Source organism: Phyllobates terribilis, unplaced genomic scaffold, assembly GCF_046119375.1.
Source record: "Phyllobates terribilis strain yellow unplaced genomic scaffold, ASM4611937v1 Scaffold_14__1_contigs__length_39327217, whole genome shotgun sequence".
In the NCBI taxonomy this organism is placed as follows: domain Eukaryota; kingdom Metazoa; phylum Chordata; class Amphibia; order Anura; family Dendrobatidae; genus Phyllobates; species Phyllobates terribilis.
In genome coordinates this window covers 15,387,813-15,407,647 of record NW_027362774.1, presented here as the reverse complement: position 1 = coordinate 15,407,647, position 19,835 = coordinate 15,387,813, and the positions used below count along the sequence as shown (strand labels likewise).

The window sequence follows — 19,835 nt, the reverse complement described above, 5'->3', positions numbered from 1 at the left end:
ATCTGACAGAAGGCAACTGAACAGGATTCAGATCAGGAGAGAAACTAAACACAGGTCAGATAAACTCCTTGAACTAACAGTGCAGAGTATTACCAGGCAGGAAGATAAGGACTTTGAGACGTGCAAGGGTTGTTACGAATACATATTGGTGGTGATGGACCATTTTACTTGATTTGCCCAAGCATATGCCATCACCAATAAAATAAAGCTGGTCAAACAGCGGCAGAGAAGATTTTCAATGATTTTGCTTTGAGGTTTGGGTTCCCTATGAGATTACACCACGACCAAGGAAGAGAATTTGAGAACCAGCTCTTTGCCAAGCTAGGAAAGTACTGTAAAATTCAGAGATCCCACACAACGCCCTATCAGCCAGAAGGTAATGGACAAGTGGAACGTTTTAACCGGACATTATTGTCGATGTTGCGCACTTTAACAGTTGATGAGAAGAAAGACTGGAAGAGTTCTCTGTCAAAAGTGGTACATGCCTATAACTGTACAAAGAGCAATGCAACAGGTTACTCACCCTTCTTCCTATTGTATGGACGATCGCCAAGACTGCCAATCAAAATCATGTTCGATACTCCGGTGTCAGAGACTTACAGAACATATCCGGAGTACATTCGGAAATGGAAGGAACGGATGGCAGAGGCATACAACATAGCGTCCAAAGTGGTTACGCAAGGACAGAGCAAGAGTAAGGCGTACTATGATCAAAAATATTATGGAGCAGAATGGGCATCGGAAAGCCGGGTGCTATTCAAGAACGTACGTGAGAAAGGTGGTCCAGGAAAACTTCATTCGTACTGGGAAGACAAGGTGTATGTGGTCGTAAAGAGGAAAGCCGATGATAGTCCAGTGTATGAAATCCGAGTGGAAAGAGGGGACAAGAAAACCAGAATAGTCCATCGTAATTTATTACTACCCTGTGATTATATTCCACCACAACAAGACTTCCCAGAAGCAGACCGACATCGACTGAGATTGACTAAGAGACCACCACAGATTGAAGCTCCAGTGGTGGATAGTGACCTTGAAAGTTTCGATGAAGATGAGCACACCGTTGTATTTCTCAGACCGGCAAGGATAGGGATATACCATTCTCAAGAGAGTGAACTAAGTCCCAAGGCTCTAGAGTTTGTACCAAGGAGTACAGATGAAGTCCAATTCAGATCTGATGATCGAACACCGGTCGCTGGAGAGACCGATCGACACTCAGGAGAAGCTGAATTCACAGACCGTGTGGAACCAGGCGATTCCGGAGAAGTACATGAACTTACAGAGGCAGCTCCAAGAGCATCTGAGGAAGCACGGGAAATGAGTGTGGCGGAAGAAACTCCTGTGACCGAAGAACCCGTGGTATCTGAGGAACAACCTACCAGGAGGATGTCGCCTCGAGAAGTGAGGAGACCCGTGATGCTGACGTATGAGACACTTGGTGAACCGAGTCAAGTGCCAAGGTCTGTCGACTGGAAACAGGTATCTCTGCTTACAGACCAGGTAAGCCCACTGGAGTGGTATTCACCACCGAGAGGCAGTATGGAAGATGTTGCCTGGAGGAAAGACTTGTTTTCATGATTTGATTTTCCTTAAAAGACTTTGTAGAAACAAAGAACTGTTAAGGCTTAGTGAGAGAGAAAGCTGGTTGAAGACATATGAAAAGCTCCAACTGAAGAGACGCTGATTGTGTTAATTGTGTTAATTGTTTATTTCTTACAGGAGTACTACAAAAAAAAGGTCGTAGAATAAGTTGTTATAAATGTTTATAAATGTTATGCCAATTTGTATATAAAGTTACTCAACTTGCACCACTGTCTCACAATTGGTCAGATTGAAGAGTGTGACATGCAGAAGTAGTGCTGTTGCTTCAAAAGCATCCAGCAACTGTTACAAATAACACAAGCACAGGAGACAGGAAGTGTTGTGCTTCAGAAACATCCTGCAACTAGAAAGGTTAACACAGTCACAGGAGACAGGGAGTGTTTTAGCAGAGCCCCAGGGGGATTGTGGGGAACTTGTTATTATAGTCTGGCTGAAGCCGAACAGAAAGGCGGTGTGTTATCTGGATATGACAGAAGGCAACCGAACAGGATTCAGATCAGAAGAGAAACTAAACACAGAACTGAACTAACAGTGCATAGTGTATATATACCACCAGTTCCTTCCAGGAACGTATATATACCTCCGTCCAGCCACCCTCAAACCACAATATCACATAAATACTAGTATACTGCCACCACCGATCGCTTAACAGGTGGATCGGGTACCCGTTAGGTAACGTGAATTAGCGGGTGAGGAACGTGTTTGCTCGACATAGGACAATAAGAACGAAGCTGGTAAATAATAATGATTTACTCCCGAAAGTGGGCAGTGTTTACAAAAGATATACAAGATATTATAAAAGAGACAATTTATATATATGCATAAAACAGTTATTAAAATAAAAGGGATAAGTGATAGCAAAACCTGCGCCACGAGGTGATGGTCTCAGATTCTGTGGGGGGGCGGCTCCCCGGAAATTAAATGTGATTCTTCCACGCAGCGAGGAGTGCATGCGTCTGACCTCCCGGGTAAGAATGAAGCAAAATGGCCATTCTGGTTTTTAGTAAGGGGCTAAAACTCTAGGAGACACCCATGTTGTTTACCTCACACGGGGGCTCAGTTTGTGAACCCACCCAGCTGCACAAGACATAAAAATCCTTCAGATTTCATATCTTGGTATGGGGGGGTCCCACATCCAAGATGGAGACATCATGTTTGCCGTCACCAATATTCATGAGGATGGATATCAAATATGATATCTCTATGACGCTCAGAAACTCAGAATCCATTTCCCGGGTTTCCGGTGGTTTCTCAGTTATGCAAGATATACTATTATAATTGGAAAAAGGTGAGCATTCCAAAAATGTGGTCCCTGTGTTTGTGACAGTCATGTGCATTATTAAATTCGACATTAAAAGTTTGTACAGTTAAACAATAGGATTGGAGGGAAAATCCAGGGTATACCAGTATGCTTGCTGACGTTTTATGGCGGTAATAAAAATTCCTTGTTAGGGGGAAGCAAGAGTGAGTTCTATGTAGCCTCTTCCAAATGAGCAGGGGGTGGAGATTTAAGACATCTCTCATTTTTAAAACTAGGACAAAAATACATTTTGCCTGACACCTCCCCCTTTTTAGACTGTGCTATGGAGGTAGGACCTTCTGGTACTCCTCCAGGCGTATCTCTGGAGGCTCCCCTTGCCGGGACAACCCATCGGCATTGCCATGCTCGCTGCCTTTGTGGTGTTGAACAGTAAAGTCGTACTGCTGGAGGGTGAGGCTCCAGCGCAACAACCTTCCGTTGGCACCGGACATGGTGTGCAGCCAACTCAGGGGGTTGTGGTCAGTCACGACAGTGAAGGGGCGCCCGTACAAGTAAGGCTGTAAGCGGTGCAGGGGCCCATACAATGGCCAGGCACTCCTTCTCTATGATGGAATAGGCCACTTCCCTCGGCAGCCGTTTCCGACTTAGGTACAACACAGGGTGTTCTTGGTTCCCCGAGTCGACCGGGCTGAGTACAGCAACAAGGCCAAACTCACTGGCATCGGTCTGTACGAAGAGTGGCCATGTGCCGTCGACCGCCTTTAGCACAGGAGAGCTGCTCAGGGCAGTCTTCAAAGCCCGAAAGGCCACCTTGCATTCATCTGTCCATTTGACTGAATGGGGTAGGCTCCTCCTGGTGAGGTCTGTCAAGGACTTCGCAAGGCTACTATAGTCTTGTACAAAGCGTCTATAGTACCCTGCGGTGCCCAAGAAGGACTGCACCTGCTTCTTGGTCCTGGGGGTGGGCCAGGACACGATAGCATCCACCTTCCCAGGCTCTGGCTTCAGAGTACCCCCACCTACCCGGTGCCCCAGGTAGTGGACCTCGTTCATGCCCATCTGGCACTTTCCTGGCTTGATGGTCAAGCCCGCCTGGTGAATGCGCCCGAGCACCTGCTGCAGATGCTCGAGGTGATCCTCCCAGGTGGGACTGAAGACGGCAATGTCATCCAGGTACGCCACTGCGTACCTCTCCAGTCCCTGGAGCAAGTGGTTGACCATTCGCTGGAAAGTGGCAGGGGCATTTTTCATGCCAAAAGGCATGACCGTGGATTCATACAATCCGAAGGGGGTGATAAAGGCGGACTTCTCCTGGGCCCCGGGGCTCAAGGGAATCTGCCAATATCCCCGACTCAGATCCATGATGGAGAGATAGCTCGTGCTGGCTAACCGCTCCAGCAGCTCCTCAATGCGTGGCATTGGTTGTGCGTCAGAGGCGGTGATAGCGTTGAGCCCCCTGTAGTCCACACAGAACCGGGTGGTCCGGTCCTTCTTTGGCACCAGGACTACAGGTGAGGCCCACGCGCTCTTGGACCGCTTAATCACCCCCAACTTCAGCATCTCCTCGACCTCCTGGCGCATGACATGCTGCACCTCGTCAAAGATTCGATAGGCTGTCCGCCGGAGTGGGGCATGATTCCCGGTGTCCACTTCATGGACCGCCACTTCAGTCCTGCCAGGCAGGTTGGTGAACACTGCTTGGAAGGGTTTCAGCACTGCTCGCATCTGAGACCTCTGGTCTGCGGATAGCAAGGCGCTTATCTCTACATCCTCTAGGGACCCGCTTGCCTTCGCTTGGGCCAGCATGTCCAAGAGGGGGTTGTCCTCCCCATCCTCGGGCAGGCTGCAGACCGGTAGGACGCAGGCTCCACGTTCTCGATGAGCCTTCATCATATTAACGTGAAAAGCCTTCCACCTACCTCGCGCGTGGTCAAGAGTGATCACGTAGGTGATCGGGTTGAGCTGTTGGTGAATGACGTAGGGGCCTGAAGCTTGTCCTTTGGTACGGGGACCAGCACCCACACCTTCTAACCCACCTGGTAGGTCCACTCTCAGGCGTTCTGGTCGTACCAATGCTTCTGGTCAGCCTGGGCTTGCACCATATTGTCATGCACCAACTGCTTCAAGGTCTGCATCTTGTCACGGGATCGCATGACATACTCAACGATGGACACTCCTGGGGAGCTCGGCTCTTCTTCCCAGAATTCCCTTATCAACCTAAGGGGTCCTCGGACACGCCTGCCATACAGGAGCTCAAAGGGGGAGAACCCCTTTGAGGCCTGTGGAACCTCTCTGTAAGCAAATAACAGGTGTGGGAGGCAACGCTCCCAGTCGCGTCCCTGGGTCTCAACCAGCATTTTTAACATTTGTTTGAGGGTACCGTTGAATCGCTCACACAAACCATTGGTTTGGGGATGATACGCGCTCGATACCAGATGCTGCACCTGCATTTTCTTACATAGGGCCTCCATTAAGCGAGACATGAACTGGGTCCCCTGGTCGGTAAGCATCTCCCTGGGAAAGCCTACTCGCGAAAAGATGGCCAAGAGGGAGTCCGCCACCTTATCCGCCCTAATTGAGGACAGGGCTACTGCCTCCGGATACCGGGTAGCATAGTCTACCACGGTAAGGATGAAACGTTTTCCAGAGCTGCTGGGTGTGGCCAGTGGTCCCACAATGTCCACAGCAATCCTCTGGAAAGGCTCCTCTATCACTGGCAAAGAGATCAGGGGGGCTTTGGGAGCCGGCCCTGACTTTCCCACTCTTTGACATGAGGTACAGGAGCGACAGTAGTTCACCACATCCGTCCTCATTTTGGGCCAATAAAAGTGGTGAGACAGCCGGGCCTTAGTTTTGCTGACCCCCAAGTGTCCAGCGAGTGGAATCTCATGGGCGATCCGCAACAACTCATCCCTGAATTGGTAGGGGACGACCAGCTGTCTTTCCCTCAGCCACTCCTGTTGGGGTGTATAGGGAACTGTCTCCTGGTACAACCTACCTTGGTCCCAGAATACCCTCTCCTTATCCGACTCGGAGGTGGGTTTCTCAGCGAGGCTCCTTAACGTCTCCAGGCTAGCATCTGAGTGCAGAGCTGCCTGAAACTCCTGGCTGGAGGAAGCCAGAAGTGAGGTTAAGGCCACGTCCTCACTGGGACCCTCTGGGACCGGCTCTGGGTCCATACCTGATTCTGTTATTCCTCTGTCCGAGGAGCGTCCAGAAGGCAGGGCGTTACTTGCGTTCTGGGCACTCTGACTGCGGGTAACAGCGGCTATATAGGCCGTCTCCCCGGGGAATAATACCGTCCCATCAGCCTGTGCGGCTATGAGTACTACTTCCCCATCCTCCTCCATTACCTCAGGCACAGTGCTACGTATGGGGCAGCTACCATCAGCCAGGTCACCATCTGTTGTGACACTGGTCGCTGGCACAGCACCACCTGCTTCATGGTCCCCGTGCCTCTCCCCATTACCCTTAGCACTGACACTTGCTCCTGCTAGGGGATCCTCAGCAATATCACCCCACAGAGTGACATGGCTGGGTTCTCCTGTACCTTCCAGTACATCATCATCATCATCATCAGCAGCAGCAGGTAAAGCATTGACATTCATATTATCAGCATTAACCTTACCAACCGTATCAGATCGGGGAGGGGTGTCAGGGACAAAATAAGCAAACATCCTCTCCAAATCAGTTCCCAACAAAACATTTGCAGGTAGGTTTTCAGATACTGCCACTTCCTTCACCCCACTTTCTGTACCCCAATCAATAAAAACTCGGGCCATGGGCAAGGGGCATCGGACGCCCCCAATCCTGGTGACAGTCAGGGTCTTTCCCGGAATAAGCTCTTCAGCGGACACCAGTTCGGGTCGGATGAGGGTTCCTTCGGCCCCAGTGTCCTTGAGGCCTACAGTGACAGTGTCCCCCACCATGACAGACTACAAGTTTTCACAGGCCCTCCCAACCGGCCCACCCACCAAAAGAACTGATGCATTAGGCCCTGGGGCCTTGGATTGGGGGTTCTTCCTCTGCTTCTCTGGGCAAGTGGCGCTGAGATGACCAGTCTGGTTGCAGAAATAACACCAGCGGGCATCAGATGCAGGCCGGGCATTGGTAACAGGAAAAAGGCCTCCGGAAGGTCGGCTGGCAGGGGCAGGGATGGTGGTTGATGGCATACCCCCTTTCCAGCTGGCGACAACCGGCTTCCGCACCTCCGGTCTCCGGTTGGCCTCGTAGGTGTCTGCGATTTGCGCTGCTTTATTGGCATCTGGTGGCTCCCGATCCATCACGAACTGCCGTACCTTAGTCGGACACAGATGCAGTAACTGGTCTTTCACCATCAGATCCTTTAGCTGCTCAAAGGTGGTCGCTGACAGTCCTTGGATCCACTGCTCAAAGTTGGTTCGGAGCCTATGCACCACATCGCTGTAACTGTCGTGCGGTCCACATTGGAGGTTCCGGAACTTTTTACGGTACACCTCAGGAGTCAGTTGGAACCTCTGGATTAGGGCCTGCTTAATGGCATCATAGTTCCCATCGAGGCTAGGAGGAAGAGCCACAAACACATCCAGAGCTTTGCCTCACAGCCCTGCAGTTAAGTATCGGCCCCACTGGCCCTCAGGCAGCTGGTATTGTCTGCAAGCCTTTTCAAAACCGCTCAGAAAGGTGTCGAGGTCGCCATCCTTTTCCATCACAGGAAAATGCTCTGGACGGGGCTTAAACAGGGTCACATTGTTGGTCTCACCATTCCGTGAGGTGGATGCTGGGATCCCGAGTTGGGCCATCGGCAGTTCATGGGCCCTCTGGGCTTGGGCCTCTCGCTCGGCTCGCTCGGCCTCTCGCTGGGCTCTCTCAGCCTCTCGCTGGGTTCTCTCGGCCTCTCGCTCGGCCTCTCACTCGGCTCACTCGGCCTCTCGCTCGGCTCGCTCGGCTCTCTCGGCTTGCTCGGCTCTCTCGGCTCACTTGGCTCTCTCGGCCCTCTCGGCCTCCTGGTGCTGCTGAATAACTTTCAGCCGTCCTTCATGATCCTCTGCAGGAAGTTGCTGTAGAGCCATCTGCAGATAGGGGTCCACGCTGCCCTAGTCGCTGACGCGGCGTGCGTCTACAGGTGGGACCCCTGCAGCAGTACTGTCCATGTCTCGGCTGACCCCTGGCCCTGCTGAGGTCTGGAGAAGGGCTTGCTCTGCCTCCAGTTGCGTCAGTGCAGCAACCATTTGTTCTTTGTTTTTTGCCGAGGGGGTCAATGCCTCTGGTTATACATATTCCAATAAGAGTGTCCTTTTTCTGCTGGCTGTACCAGAGCTCCCCAACGATGACCATGATAACCAAAATAGAAAAGAAAAATCGAAGAAGGGTAGGGGTAACTTCTACACATACAGTATTGTCTCAGATCTAATAAACACTGAGTTCGATCATCAAAACTTTTGCGCAGGGTCCAGGTAAGAACCGTGCAAGTTTTTAGTGAGAGGAATGATTGCTCAAACCAGATCACTAATGTCCTATGATCCCACCGCTTGCCACCAATTGTCACGAAAAACACACTTGGTCAGACCTTGCAGCCCTCTGGCGCCCCCTTATCCTGCTGGTCAAACACGGTATTGACCGAGGATAAGCAACAGGGCGCAGCTGCTCTCATTTATGTCGACTATTGTGGCACGTGATGTGACAGGACGTATATATACCACCAGTTCCTTCCAGGAACGTATATATACCTCCGTCCAGCCACCCTCAAACCACAATATCACATAAATACTGGTATACTGCCACCACCGATCGCTTTACAGGTGGATCGGGTACCCGTTAGGTAACGTGAATTAGCGGGTGAGGAACGTGTTTGCTCGACATAGGACAAGAAGAACGAAGCTGGTAAATAATAATGATTTACTCCCAAAAGTGGGCAGTGTTTACAAAAGATATACAAGATATTATAAAAGAGACAATTTATATATATATGCATAAAACAGTTATTAAAATAAAAGGGATAAGTGATAGCAAAACCTGCGCCAACGAGGTGATGGTCTCAGATTCTGTGGGGGGACGGCTCCCCGGAAATTAAATGTGATTCTTCCATGCAGCGAGGAGTGCATGCGTCTAACGTCCCGGGTAAGAATGAAGTAAAATGGCCATTCTGGTTTTTAGTAAGGGGCCAAAACTCTAGGAGACGCCCATGTTGCTTACCTCATACAGGGGCTCTGTTTTGTGAACCCACCCAGCTGCACAAGACATAAAAATCCTTCAGATTTCATATCTTGGTATGGGGGGGTCCCACATCCAAGATGGAGACATCATGTTTGCCGTCACCAATATTCATGAAGATGGATATCAAGTATGATATCTCTATGACGCTCAGAAGCTCAGAATCCATTCCCTGGGTTTCCGGTGGTTTCTCAGTTATGCAAGATATACTATTATAATTGGAAAAAGGTGAGCATTCCAAAAATGTGGTCACTGTGTTTGTGACAGTCATGTGCATTATTAAATTCGACATTAAAAGTTTGTACAGTTAAACAATAGGATTGGAGGGAAAATCCAGGGTATACCAGTATGCTTGCTGACGTTTTATGGCGGTAATAAAAATTCCTTGTTAGGGGGAAAGCAAGAGTGAGTTCTATGTAGCCTCTTCCAAATGAGCAGGGGGTGGAGATTTAGGACATCTCTCATTTTTAAAACTAGGACAAAAATACATTTTGCCTGACATTGTGTATGCATAGAAGTGTGCTGCTAAGAGATCTAATCTATTCTGAATTGTGCTACTAAAGAGACTAATACTGTGCCTTGTGAAGAAACTACTGTATTTTTACTGGAGCCGGTTGCTCAAGAAACTCAGAATGTACTGTAATGAAGATTGTTGCTGTAATATCCCTGAATTGCACTGGCCGTGCTTCACATTAAATTCCATTGTTAAACTGTTGTCAAATATTTCTGGTCAGCAATTGAATCTACGTGTGCCTGAAAGAATCTGCAGTCTATGGTGGTCCTGAGTAATGGTTCTCTCAGGATTCCAAAGAATTCATGAAACCTATCTTATCTGAACCTAGCGGCGGGCGTGTAACATATAGCGAGGCACTTCTTCTCGACAGTGGCATATGCCACCTCCCAGTGTAAGAGCTTGTGGCTCAGGAACATCTCCAGATGCTCTTCACCCCGCCCGTTTACCTGGCTGAGCACCACACCCAGGCCAAATGCACTGGCATCCATTTGGATTACAGACCGCCGGGCGAAGTCCGGGGGATGCAGAACTGGGGAACTTGCCAGGGCGGCTTTCAGCGCCGTGAAGAACCGCTCACAGTCAGCTGTCCAGTTGACCGTCAGAAGTAGCTTCATTTTCGTGAAGTTGTCAGAGGCTTAGCAAGGGCACTATAGTTGGGAACAAACTTCTATAGTACCCTGCCGTACCCAAGAAGGACATCACCTGCTTCTTGGTTTTAGGGGAAGGCCAGGAGATGATAGTATCAACCTTCCCAGGCTCTGGCTTCAGAGTTCAACCACCCACTCGGTGTCCGAGGTACTGCAACACCGTCATGCCTACCTGACACTTTGCAGGCTTTATAGTCAACCCAGCATTGTGGATCCGCCTAAGCACCTCCTCCAGGTGTGCCAGGTGTTCCTCCCAAGTGGGACTGAAGATAGCAATGTCATCCCGGTAAGCAACCGCAAACCCTTCCAGTCCCTCGAGCAGCTGGATGACTAATCGCTGGAAAGTGACAGATGCATTCCTCATGCCAAAGGGCATGAGGAAGGATTCATACAGCCTGAATGGTGTAATGAAGTAGGACCTTTCCTGGGCCTCCTGAGACAGAAAAATCTGCCAATATCCTCGACTCGGGTCCATAATTATCAAGTACCGGGCCCTGGCTAAGCGATCTAGCAGCTCATCGATGCGTGGCATTGGGTATGCATCAGGGGCCGTGATGGCATTTAGCCTCCTGTAGTCCACGCAGAACCAGGTGGTCTGGTCCTTTTTCGGTACCAGGACTACAGGCGAGGCCCATGTGCTTTTTGACCTCTGGATTACCCCCGGCACAACATCTCATCTATCTCCGCCTTCATGTATTTCTGCACCTCTAGAGACACGGTAAGCGGATTGACGGACTGGGGGGTGACTCCCTGTGTCCACCTGGTGGACAGCTAGCTGTGTCCTCCCTGGTTCACTCGTGAAGAGGGTCAGGTAAGGCTGGAACACTTCCCGCAACTGGAACTTCTGGTCCGTGGATAGCTGCGGGTTGAATTCTGCGTCCTCACTAGACTCTCCATCCCAGGCGGCCCGTAAGTCCACCAGGATGCTACACACAGGAAGGGCATGGCCTCCCTGTCATGATGAGTATCAAAAAGGAATAGTCGGCACTCCGTATAGCTAGAGTGGTGCACGTGGAAAACAATGTCTGTAGGAAAAGAAAATCCCAATTGTCAATTGAAAAAAGCCTTGGACAGGCTGAAACGTTTGTGTGAGTTGTGGAATAAATCAACTGATTATCAACACGTGAGTGCCGGGATTTTCTTTCCCTGTCATGATGAGCTTTCATCATGCTGACGTGTAAGACCTTCTGCCTCTTCCTGGCATGGTCAATGGTGACCAAGTAGTTCACATCATTGAGGCGCTGGCATATGGGGTATGTGCCTTCCCAGGCCACCTGAAGCTTGTTCTTGGTCATTGGGACTAGGGCCCACACCTTCTGACCCACTTCGTACACCCGCTCCTGGGCGTTCCAGTCATACCACAGCTTCTGGCTAGCCTGGGCCTGCACCATATTCTCATGCACTGGCTGCGTCATTGCCTGCATTTAGTCGCAGCGCCGCATGACAAACTCTATGACGGACACTTCGGGTGAGTCCAGTTCCCCTTCCAAGAATTCTCTTACCAGACCAAGGGGTCCTCGGACTCATTTGCCATACAGTAGATCAAAGGGGGAGAACCCCGTTGAGGCCTGTGGTACCTCTCTGTTAGCAAAGAGCAGGTGTGGGAGGTACCGCTCCCAGTCGCGCCCATGGGACTCAACCAGCATCTTAAGCATCTGCTTAAGGGTACCATTGAATCGTTCACACAAACCATTGGTCTGTGGGTGATATGAACTTGATACCAGGTGCTGCACCTGCATTTTCTTACAGAGAGCTTGCATTAACCGAGACATGAACTGAGACCCCTGTTTTGTAAGCATCTCCCTTGGAAATCCTAGGGCATCTGACACCTTATTTGCCCTAATGGAGGACAGAGCTACTGCCTCCGGGTACTGGGCAGCATAGTCTACCACAGTAAGGATGAACTGTTTTCCAGAGCTGCTGGAGATGGCATTGGTTTTGCGGACCCCCAAGTGTCCAGCTAGAGAAATCTCATGGGCAACCTGCACCAACTCCTCCCTAAACTAATAGGGCACGACCAGCTATCTTTCCCTCACCCACTCCTGTTGATGGTTACATGGGACCGTTTCCTGGTACAACCTCCCCTGATCCCGGAATACCCTCTCCTTATCGGATTCGGAGATGGGGTTCTTTGCGAGGTCTCTTAACGTCTCTAGACTAGCATCTGTGCGCAGAGCCGACTGGAACTCCTGACTGGAGGTAGCCAGAAGTGATGTTAAGGCCCCAACCTCACTGGAACCATCTTGTACCGGCTCTGGGTCCACAGTCAGTTCTGTTGTCCCACCAGGTGATGAGGGCCCAGAAGGCAGTGCATCGTGTGCGTTCTGGGCACTCATACTATGAGTGACAATGGCTATGTAGGTCATCTCCCCGGAGGACAATAACCCCTTACCATCAGCCTGACATGTTGGGGGCACCATCTCCCCATCATCCCCCAATACATGAGGAGCTGTGCCAATCATGGGGCAGCTATGAACGGCCAGGTCACAGCCCGTCGTGACACTGGTCGGCGGCACGGGACCGCTGGCTTCAAGATCCCCGTGCCTGCTCCCATCGCCCTTAGCACTCACGCTAGCTCCTTTTTGGGGGTCCTCACCCCACATTGCGACATGGCTGAGCACTCCTTTACCACACTACATATTATCAGATCTGGGAGGGTTGTCAGGAACACATTGGGCAACCAACCATCCCAGATCAGTCCCCAATAGAACAGTTGTCGGGAGGTTCTCGGACACCCCCACTTCCCACAATCCCCTTCCCATAGCCCTGTCTAGGAAAACCTGGGCCATTGGCAAAGGGCGATGAACACCCCCAATCCTGGTGACAGTCAGGGTTTTCCCGGGGATAGGGCCTTCAGAGGACACTAAGGGCGGATGAGGGTCCGTTCGGCTCCAGTGTCCATAAGCCCCATAGTGACTTTATCACCCACGGTGACTGATTGTAAATTGTCACAGACCCCCCAACTGCCCCACATCACAAAAAGAACTGCTACAGTAAACCCCTGGGCCTTAGGTGTGGGGTTCTTCTTCTGTCTTTGCGGGCAGGTGATACTTATGTGACCAGTCTTGTCACAGGTATAGCACTGGCGTAAGTCAGATGCAGGCCGGGTGATGGAAGATGGGGCAGGACCAGCTGAGGGCCGGCTGGCTGGAACACTGGGGGTGGTTGTCGGTTTACCCCCTTTCCAGCTGGTGGTTGGCCTATAGGCATCTGTGATCTGGGCTGCTTTGGCGGCCTCCTTTTGGCTCCCGGTCCAGCACAAACTGTCTCACTTCCACAGGGCAAAGATGAAGAAACTGGTCCTTCACCATCAGATCCTTCAGGTCCTTGAAGATGGTGACTGACAGTCCCTGGACCCACGGCTCAAAGTTGGTCCTGAGCCCATCTACCACATAGGCATAGCTGTCATGTGGTCCATGCTGGAGGGCTTGGAACTTTTTCCGGTAAACCTCCGGAGTCAGTTGGTACTTTTTTATCAGGGTCTGCTTGACGGCCTCATAGTCTCCATCTTGGTCTCTCAAGAGAGAAGCAAACACTTCCAGAGCTTTTCCTCTGAGCCCTGGAGTTAAATACCTGGCCCACTGGTCTTTGAGCAGCTTGTACTGTTTGCAGGCTTTTTCAAATCCTGCAGAAATATGTCCAAGTTCCCATCCTTTTTCATTACAGGAAAATGCTCAGGACAGGGTTTAAAGCAGTTGGCACTGTTGGACTCATGGGTCTGTGTGGGAGATGACTCCTTCTGGTGCAGACGCTCATCTTGGGCCTGTTGCTCAGCAACCTCTCGGTCAGGTTGAGCCTGTCGCTTGTCTCTCTCAGCCTGGGCCTGTTGCTCAGCTCTCTCAACCTCTCTGTCAGCTTGGGCCTGTCGTTCAGCAGCCTCTCAGTCAGCTTGGGCCCGTTGCTCTGCTCGCTCCTGGAATTTCAGGATCAGCTGCAGTCGTCCGTCACGATCGTCTGCGGCGAGCTGCTCCAAGGCCATCTGCAGGTGGGGGTCCACACTACCCTGGCTGCGGACCTGGCTGGCAATCACAGGTGGGACCACTGCAGCAGCACCATCCGGGTCTTCGTGGCCGCCCCGTCATCAGGGATCTGCTGTCGGACTGGTTCTGCGGTACCTTGCAACAGTTCAGCAATCAATTCGGCCTTGATCATGCCCGTGGGGTCAATCTGTCTCAGCTCACAGAGGGCAGTGATAGAGGCCATTGCCTGCTGGTGATACCAGGGCTCTCCACGTGCAGCCATTATTGCCAAACAAAAGATAGGATAGAAAAACAAGGGAAGGGGAGGGGATGCAACTGCTACACGTACAGTAATGTCCCAGATAAAAAATATTAAAACACTGAGTCTGATTTCTTAAAGCTTTGCACAGAATTCTCGCAAGAACCGTTCAAGTTTTCAGTGACTGGAATGATTGCTCAATCCAGCCACTGATGTTCTGTAATATCCCACCGCTTGCCACCAATTTGTCAGATGAGTACTGACCCATCTTCAGTTGGGTCTTTTATGCCGCAGGGGGAGACCTGCCCACAAACTCCCTGTGATGACATCACGTGGGCTGGGCTCCAGCCTTCATATTTTTATTAAATTCTCTAACTTCTGGGATAACTTATCACTGGGTGATCGCTGAAGCTTGCAAGTGATGCCATATTCTTTATTACAAATTTACCTTTCCTTAGAAACTTCATATGGCATAGCTTCGGTCCGTTATTTCGTTACATTTGCACCACAGCTCACCGGAGGGGAGTACAGCTATGGAAAAATAATCATATTGTTCTTTAGCTGACCCTGTCACTAAAGATATGTGTCCCATTATTATCGGAATCATAGAACTTCTGATATTCCATATTTCATGTCGGTGCCGGCAAGACTGCAAACTTCTGTTGAGCAGATGGCGGGTGCCCCGGGGGTGAGAGAGAACACTTTTGAAGCCAGGACTACATCCTTCTCACCTAGGTGTATATTTATCGCAGGCCTGTGCCACTAGAAAATACACTTGTATGTTAATTGGGTTAGTAACTCCCTTTGTACTAGCATTTGCCTATTTAGTCACTTCTCCTGTGTGTGCTAATTTGCATAGAGACAGCTCCTTAAATTGCCAGCTTTTCTACCCTGACCAATGGTTGATAAGGGAGGGTGTAAGAGCAGTTTGGGAGAAATTCTTAATATTTTAATGACATGCTTTCATATCATCAATATTTATTCGTCGCTTATCTTGGTGCACATTCCCACTGATCCATCACAATATTCTGTCTCATGCTTGGCTCCGCAGGGCATGCTGTTTCTTCCTGCTTGTGTGGACGGCATTTTTCTACCGAAACCAGCAGTGACAATGTTTGCTAACAAGGAAAGTAACAAGGTCCCGTTCCTCTTGGGAATGAACAATCAGGAGTTCGGCTGGATATCTCTATCGGTAGGTGTTAGGTCATTAATAATGGCGCCCCTACAGATGTTATCATGGAGAACACTGGGAGACCAAGGAAAAAAATCAGGCAAAATCAACTTCCTGCTGGAGGTGGTCATGGATCATTGTGGTCCCATTCCTGATCCAGAGGGCCCTGTAGGGAACACTGGGCATAGGTAGGTGATAGTATACCTGCCCACTATGGGAAGTGCCTGTCCAGGGGCCTGTTGATTGTGGAGCATATCGCCAAAAATGTCCTTTTCAGGATATGCTCTCTACAATCCCTGGATGCTTATGTGGGTGCCATCGCTCCACGATGCTGCATTTCTTGGCTTGGCTTTGGCCTCCTGCCTCTTGGCTTGGCTGTGTGGCCTCCTGCCTCTTGGCTTGGCTAGGCTGTGACCTCCTGCCTCTTGGCTTGGCTGTGTGGCCTCCTGCCTCATGGCTTAGCTGTGGACTCCTGCTTCTCTACGCCTCTGTTTTCTGCACCCTGATTACTTGTTTGGGTGCCATCGCTCCACATTGGAGCATTTCAGCACATGCACAACCTTCAAGATTTGTTGCCTTTCTGTAGGATTTTGCAGCTCCCTGGAGATTTGTCAGCTCTTCCAGGATTTGTGGAAGAGTTGTAAAGTATGAGACAGAGTCTGTGTATTATGGTGGTACGCCGGTGGGTGACCGCTGTCCATGCTGGACATTTCGGCTGACAATGGCTGCAGCTTCCTGCCTTAAGTAACAGTAGGAGTGAAAGCTCCGGAGCACAAACCTCTGCTCCAGTGAATGAAATACTGTGCGGAGTAATAAAACAGAAACATTCATGAAAATGTATCAGATGGTGGCGTTTTGACAGTGATTTCTATGTTATGATGCACAATATATCTTTGTATTTAGCTATTAGAACTAATGGACGTAACAGTCGGAATGACGCGGGAGTCTGTGGTGATGAAGCTCCAAAATCTTCCTATACTGGTGAGATAAGATGAACACGTTGCATTTATGTTTTCATTATCCAATTAGTTTTCTATGAAAAATTCTTTTTATTTTTTTCATATATTTACTGTAAATTTTTTAGGCTCTGAGGCCAGAAGCCGTTCCTCACATCGTGGACGAGTATATTGGTGACACTACTGACCCAGTGGAGATTCGCAACATCTTCCAGGATTTGTGTGCCGATATAATGTTCGTCATACCGGCTCTAAAAATTGCAAAATACCATCGAGGTACAAGCCCGTCACATTGTAGCCTATTTGCTGTTGGTACATGCTGGGACTTGTAGTTTTAATAGATTGCTAATGTTGTTAAAGGGAATCTTTCAGCAGGACTTCTTCCACCAGTCTATATGCACATCTAGCTCCCCAAGACAAGTCCAGCAATACATGCCCCGTCCATTCCTCCATTACTGAGAAATCAGGGCTTTAATTGACATGAGGATGAAAAGCTATTTGTAGATCTGAAGCCTCTGTCACTCCAGCTCTGTTCCCCACCCAGCGCCTCCTGTTTGACTATGCTGTGTGACTTCAGACAAAGGAGTAAAGCAGAAAAATTAAATTTCTATTTGTGTCACTTTTTAAAAGATTTGGACACTTTAAGGTTTTTTTCCCTTAATCCATAAGTGAGCTCTTTCTGATGAGAGAATTTATAACTTTTATCTCGGTATTTTTGAACTGTTCTCAGAAATAACTCACTATTGAATTCTCAGTTAACTCACTTTGCAGCCATCAAATACATGCATGTAAATAAGAAAAAAATTACATTGACCCCAAAGGTGTCCATATAATTTAATACCAGGTAGGGGTGTAGTAAACATGCAGTACCGGCGGCCGTGCTGGCTGAGGACAGATACCTCCCGTTTTGCTCAGTGCCTCGAAACCTTCAAGATGCCCAGGAGATGACTGTTCCCAATCTCAGGAACATCAGCAGCAGCGGGTGGATGAGCATTATCTTTAGTAACATCACAGACTGTACAATATCATGAAGCGGACACACGACTCTTGGTCTTTCTCTATAGATATGGGGCTCCCTGTGTATTTGTATGAGTTCCAGCACCCGCCAAGCTTACTACAACGCGTGAGACCAGAGTCTGTGAAGGCCGATCATGGCGACGAGCTGTTTTTTGTGTCCGGAGGAGCCTTCCTGAGAGATGGAGTCTTCTTCTCTGGTGAGTCAATGAAAATAAGTACATTGCATTTCTGCCCTAAATACAGTGTATACGCAAGGAAAAGTGCCAAAAATGCACGATTATTTCCATAAGCCCCCAATAACCAGATGGGTTTCTGCATACGGTTAATTCCACTAGATAGGGAATCACAGCAGCTTTACTAGACAGAGACCTCTGCAAAAATGGTATGGCCCTATGGTGGACCAATGCCACAGCATCCATCAAGTCAACTCCACTATCAGATGTATCCTTGCTGGACCCAATATCATCTTTTCGGGGCCAGTGTGTGGATGAAGCCTTTATCCCCTCATGGACCCGGCCTCACTGATCCTGTTTTCTTTCTCAGGACATGCAACCGAGGAAGAGAAACGCCTGGCCAGAACCACAATGAAATACTGGGCAACCTTCGCTCGTACTGGGTAAGACCATGTCCTATACAAGAACGACCGCACATTCGCTGCGCTGACGTCACCTTATTATTCTGCTCAATAATAATGATGTCACATTGTGTACTGCAGGAACCCCAATAGTCCCGTTCTGACAACGTGGCCGGAGTACGGCGCAGATGAGCGCTACCTAGAGATCAATTTGAAGCAGAAATCGTCTTCAAAACTGAAGGAGGAAAAATTCATATTCTGGACCGAGATCCTTCCAAAGAAAATCCACTCAAAGATAGAGTTGTAGAATCTTGCATAAAAGTTTCTACACGTGAGAGAAGAAAACGCACAACGTGAGGAATCAGAACCACTCAATCATTTTTACCATTTTTTAATAAATTTTGTTTTGATCAAACTTTAAATCTTTTTATGTATGTATTTTTTTGCACATTTAGCCTCTGTCCTCTAGATTATACTTGTCGGAATTGACAGATCAGCGGTCCACAAATTTTGCTATCCCTCCAGCAGTCTAATTGCTCTACTCCCTCCTGCCTCGTGGCTAAGCCCCCTGCCTCTTGCCTTTTGGCTTGGCTGTGGCACCCTAAATACTTATTTGGGTGCTATAACTCTGACGCGCCCCTGGGCCTGTGTCGCGCTGCGTTGCGCACGCGGGAGCTTACCCGGAGCCGGATCTGTTGAGGGTTGTAGTCTCGTGGCGGTGACCCGGTCCGTGCCCAGGGAGTCAAACTGAGCGGCGATGTATCAGCGGTAGATGTTGGACGACTACGCCACCCGTTGAGTACAGCTAAGGAGCTGCTGCTGCAGGGCAGACCGCTGAGGCCGGTGGTAGGATTGTGCAGCGTGATAGTATAACCCCCAACGGGAGGGGTATGGCATCAGGGCAGCCGACGTGGATGATGGGGGTAGCAGGAACCACTCGGAGACGGTACGGTGTAGTTCAGGGTCTTTACTGGTGACAAAGATAGACCCTCCCGGAGTACTGGCTAGCGATTGGGGCCTGGTCAGTCCTTGAGCAGATGGGATCTCCCCTGGCCAGGCGGAGTTGTAGGCCTCCCAAACTAACTGTACTCTTCTGGCTACCTTGCTAGAGGCGGGTATAAGTAGCCCACGTCCCTCAGTGTACCGTGTGGTGTTCACCCGTATGGCCGGTGACTCGGGGCCTTCTAGTAGCTTCCGCTCCACGACGGCGGTGCTGGTCCCATGCGTGTGACCGTGCCTTCGGGTTTCTTGGCCAGAGGACCTGGAATCCCCTGCCTGACGGATTCTGCTGCTGGGTAGGAGTTAGTCCCCACAGCCTCGGACTCCGGGTCCGGTAAGAAATCTTCTCAGTCAGGGCGAGCTCTGCAGCTGCCAGCCCCTGACTCCTTGTAACACTGCTCCCACAGAGCTCCTGATGTTCTGTTCCTATATTTGCTTCTTTTCTCTGTCTCTACTTCTTCTCTACTCACTAACCCTGCCTCAGCCCTAGGTTTATATAGGGGAAGTTCTTCCCCTCCCAGGACTGGGCAGGAGGTGTGGCATGCATAGGATCCCTGACCAAGAGACCTCCCACCTGCTCTCAGACGTAATATCTCTATCACTGTGGCAACCAGACCCCTGGGGTGTCACAACTCCATGACGGAGCATTTCCGTACCATGCTCAAGAAACCTTCAAGATTCATTGCA

The 19,835-nt window shown here is 49.8% G+C and overlaps 1 pseudogene; it reads left to right on the top strand.

Moving 5' to 3' along the window:
* LOC141175777 (fatty acyl-CoA hydrolase precursor, medium chain-like) overlaps positions 1-18,571 on the top strand; it is a 120,334-nt pseudogene extending 101,763 nt beyond the window's left edge.
* Positions 18,572-19,835: the final 1,264 nt, after the last annotated feature.